Source organism: Schistocerca nitens, chromosome 2 (genome assembly GCF_023898315.1).
Source record: "Schistocerca nitens isolate TAMUIC-IGC-003100 chromosome 2, iqSchNite1.1, whole genome shotgun sequence".
NCBI lineage: Eukaryota > Metazoa > Arthropoda > Insecta > Orthoptera > Acrididae > Schistocerca > Schistocerca nitens.
In genome coordinates, this window is record NC_064615.1 from 661,488,599 (window position 1) to 661,493,813 (window position 5,215).

Here is a 5,215-nt window from a genome sequence, read left to right on the forward strand (position 1 = left end):
AGGGAGGCGAAGAGAGAGGAAGAGAGGGAGGAGAGAAAGAGGGAAAGAGAGATCATTTGAAGAATTTATAAGTGTTCGTGGCAAGAACACCTTTCAATATCCCGAATGTTCGATGTAAATCACTCAACTGTCGTAGCGTCGTGTTGTCCTGTGTTGGCAAACTGCACATCGTACCATAACTGTTTAGTTGGCTACAGTCGTCGGTGTTTGCTGTGAGGAACCAGTGTGCTCTGTATCAATATTGAATGTGTAAGCATGCAACAGTAGTAAATTCAAAAGAAACTGCCACATACGGTAGTTACATGAAGTATATATAAGAAAAGGAAACCAAGCGTAGCCTATTTGCAATCGTATCTTCAGGGTGAAAGGGAATGAAAAAAAAGTCGGATTATAGTAGTAGTTTCCGTTGAATATTAATTAATTTTGATACTTTCATATGAAGTATTTCATTTCTCAAACTGCCATATTATCATTTGTAGCAGCACGAGTCGTTGCAAAAGTTACGTATTACTTCTTTTACCGCCATAACAGTGTAGTGTCGTATGTCCTTCGCAGTGGGTGTTACTAGCACATAAAGTAGCTGACGATGGCTGCACTACTCAGCCACCCACTTACTTTACGACCAGTAGCTCTTTTGTATTTCATAACAGTTACGCTGTTGCATGTTTCATTACTGGAATAGCTACTTTACGTCACGTTCACCACAAACAGCCTCTGCAAATGTGTACACTTGTTAGAAGTTCTGAAACTGTTATGTGGAACAACCCTTTTTTGTAGCGTAAATTTCGCTGTCATGCTCGCAACAGCAATAGGCTCCTTGCCTTTCGCAATCGAATTCCGACATCCATGGGACCGGTACTTGATGATTCGCTCCTTAAAAATTCTCAGTTCCGCTACTCAGATAAATTTACATGCTTGCTGATTGGAGACGACGTTAAATCAGGAATTCACCAAGAATGTATCCTAATAAGAGAGCGCCAGTGATGGACAAGATGAACTGATAGCCCTGGAATTAGAAGCCTGGCCACTCCCCAACAACTTCAATCGACCTCAAATCAGAGCTCACGATTGACCCGCCATTTTCGGCTTTATGAGATAAATAACCCGATCCGGAACACATAAGTAACAGCTTTCCAGAGGTCCAGACGCTTCGCTGTGAATCGATCACACATTGATGAACCAAAATATACTGTTGTGAGAAACTGCTTAATAGGGCATTTGGCCGCCTTTGCAACCTAAAACTGCAACGATTCTGTTTGGCAATGGATTCAACAAGTCTTCAGTCGGTTTGTGGAGGTGTGTGACACCTGACGTCTACACAAAGGTCATGCGGGGGTTTGTAGGCACGAAATTGGCACCCGATAGCGTTCCAAATACGTTCCATCAGGTTTATTTAGAGCAGAGAAATTTGGAAGCCAATAAATCAACGCTGTGTCACTATCCTATCCATCAAACCATTGTACCATGGTTCTATCACTGCAACAGGGACATATATCCTGTTGGAAGATGCCATCACTTTCGGGAAAGAGATAAAGCATGAAAGTATGCACATAGTCCACAACAATATTCACGCAATCCACAGCAGTCTTGGCGCCATAGAATACTACCACAGGTTCCATGGCAGCACCATGTGGCCTAACACTGCTTCACCGACGAGGCGCGTTCAGTGTTTCGAGGATCCCTTCGCCTGCATGGCAGTGTATGGGACCTCGACCCTACACCTGCTGTAGCAATAACGTGAATTATCAGACCAAGCGACAGGTTTACACTCATCCACGAATCAATCTTGATAATATCAAGTGCAGTAGTGTACTGCAGTGCTGTGTAGTGCGGTGTCGTATTTTAATGTAGTCCAGAATTATAAAATACATAATTCCCGATCTATCTGAGCCGATCCGACTCGCATGAATTTCTGGCGCCACAGCCGAGCCGCGGCTCAATGATTTAGGGCCGTTATCGATCACCGCGGCCCGTCGCGAGGATCTTTGTCAGAGCGTTTGGCGAACATTTTTCGGTTTGAAGTACCGGGCGCGAAAGCGCGATGGGAGTTTGGACAGTGGAGCAGTTTTGGAGCTGTGGTGGCGGGGAATGGAAGTTCCGCGACGTGTGCGGGATACCAGCGAGATGACCCAAATGCGCCATCGATATGTCTTGCACGAGGCCGGAGGCAGATTGCGCAATTACTACTGCTGGCGGACGAAACGGCTTTAGAACCTAAGTGAGCCTTGTCTGGTCTAAATTGCTGGATTGTGGCAAAAGAAGCTGTGATCAACTTCGTTTGGTGAGCAAAACTGAAAGTGTAGCTTTTGGTGTTGTGTGCTACTCACCTGTTGTTCGATCAGTGTAGTATGCCAGGTAGACCCTGTTTATCGAAAGTGAGTCTGACGTTATGTTACTTTAGTTAAATTTAGCTCTTTTAATCTGCCACCTTGATAAGCGGGTCTTGTGATTCTATTTTGACCATGTCGAAATGTAAATAGTGATTTGTTTTATGAGTTCTCCGACAGCTGTTGCTGTGCTTGAAACAAAAACTGTGATAAGTGGCTTGGTTTAAACATTGTCCTCCCGGGTAGCGTGCACTTTAGTGACTGTTCTCATCACTGGAATCAACTGTGACCTGGTAGCCATTAAAAGAGTAACTCAAATTAGAGTCTTCTGAAAGCGGTTCCTGTATTAACGTTTATAGTAGGAAACCTTAAGTATTTTTGATGATTCGTTTAAGGATTTCACTCGATTTATCGATATTAGTACTTGGTTGTTAGTCCGCTTGGTTAAGCGATCATATTTTAAAAAATGTGCTTTATTCAGGGTTGTGCTTGGATAATTATTGGACTGTTTGTTAAAGTATCCAGTGGAGTAAGTGAAATACTAGTATTTAAAGGGACCCCCATACTCCGAATTAAAATATGGCGATCGAAAATACCACTGTTTTGAAATATGGTGGAAAATTCTCCCTTGATTTGAAGTAAAGATTGTCTTTTATTTGGTGGAAGTCATATTCGGGGCTGTGTGTAATGGGATGTAGTACTATCCCAAGACCGGTTGCAATAAGCTAAGTGCGCTTGAAATTTGTTCTAATTCGCTAGCAATAATCTTCTAATAGCCAACTATTTGTCATTGTGTTACGTCAGTACCAAATGGCTTCTCATCTGAGACCTTAGTTTGTTCTAGAACCGGTATCCTGTATGTTCCGCTAGTCTGTAATTGGACCAAAGTCTGTGAGAAGGTTTAGACCGAATGGAATAAGCTGGAACCCGAGGAATAATGAAACTGTTATATCTAATCCATTGAAACTACCATCAATTGTGGTGTCATTGTATGTGCTGGGAAAGCATGTTGAATCGGGAGGCAGGAGACTCTCACAGGAGATTGCCGGGATCGCATTCCTGGCTTGAGAGGCCAATGAACGGAGCAGCGAACACCAATGTCAGTGTCCGCAGGCCTTCCCAGGCAGTACTTCATCCCCATGTCTCACTAAGGCCAATGCGAAAAATTCGAACGTTGTTGGGGACAGGGTTGCGAATAACTTGGTACCATGAGGACGCCACTTCCATCGAAAAAACACATAGGGCGGTAGGGCGTCACTGGGCCAGACCACTTCCATTCTGTCTCCAGCAACAGGGACTCCACAGAAGAAACTCGATTTGGAAACTGCTAAAAAGAAGCGACTGTGAATGAATATCAACCCCCAAATAACTGACATCCACAAAAAATTCCCGAATATGCCTTAATTTACTATTTATCCTGCCAACAGCTACTGGAGGGGTTAACCTCGCAGGTCAGGGAGAGGCAAAAAGGAGAACTCGAAGAAAAGATAAAATAGAGCGTTAAAGAAATAAAGGAGAATCTTTGGCCAAAACAACAGTATTTGTGATTTGTTGAGTCTTCAGTCTTCTGACTGGTTTCTTCTATTGATGTCCTGCTTGCTCTGTCCGCCATTGGTTATTTTTCTGCCAAGGTAGCAAAATTCCTTAATTTCATGTACTTCGTGACCTTCAATGCTGATGTTAAGCTTCTCGCTACTCTAATTTCTGCTACTTGTCATTACTTTCGTCTTTCTTCGATTTACTCGCAGTGCATATTTTGTACTCATTACAGTTTTCATTCTATTCAGCAGATCATGTAACTCTTCTTCACTTTCATTGAGGGTAGTAATATCACCCTCAAATCGACTCATCTAGCACCATTGTACATTGTCGAATGCTTTTTCTAGATTGACAAATCCTATAAAAAAGTCTTCATTTTGATATGGTCTCTCTTCCATTATCAACCGCAATTTCAGAATTGCCTGTGTGATGTCTTTATCTTTCCGAAAGCCAGTTTTCTTTTTCATTTTTCTGTATATTATTCTTGTCAGCGACTTGAATGCTTGGGCTGTTGAGGTGATTGTGCGATGATTCTCGCTCTTATCAGCTCTTTCAGCATTCGGAATTGATATTTTTTCTAAGGGCGGACGGTATATCGTTAGACTTATATTCTATGCACCAATGGGAATAGTCGTTCTGTTGCCACTTTCCCCAGTGATTTTAGAAATGCTGAGATAATGTTATCTATCCCTTCTGTCTTATTTGATCTTAAGCCATCCGAAGCTCTTCTAAATTCGGATTCTAATACTGCATCCCCTGTCTCTTCTATATCGACTCCTATTTCTTCTTGTATCACATCAGAAAAATCTCCCTTTCATAGAGGCGTTCAGCGTACTCTTTCCACCTATCCGCTCTACCCTTCGCATTTAACAGTCGAATTTCCTTAAAATTCTTTCTATTACCTCCCTTGCTTTTAATTTCACATGTGGCTTTTGACTTTTCTGTATGCTGAGTCAGTCCTTCCGACAATCATTTATTTTTCGAGTTCTTCACATTTTTCATGCAGTCCTTTCACCTTGGCGTCCCTAAACTTCCTGTTTACTTCTTCCTCAGCCACTCCTATTCCTGTATTCCTGAATTTCCCTAAACATTTTTGTACTTCCTTCTTTCGTTGACCAACTGAACTATTTCTTCCGTTAGCCATGGTTTCTTCGAAGCTAACTTCATTGTACCTACCTTTTCCTTCTTAGATATAGCCATACCTCTTCATCTCAAATGCCTGCTGAGCTATTCCTTATCGCAGAATCTGTATTATTAGAGAAATTCAAGAGTATCTCTTCATTCCTTAGTAATCCCGCGCTCAACTTCTTTGCGCATTGATTCTTCCTCATTAATCTCTCAAACATCAG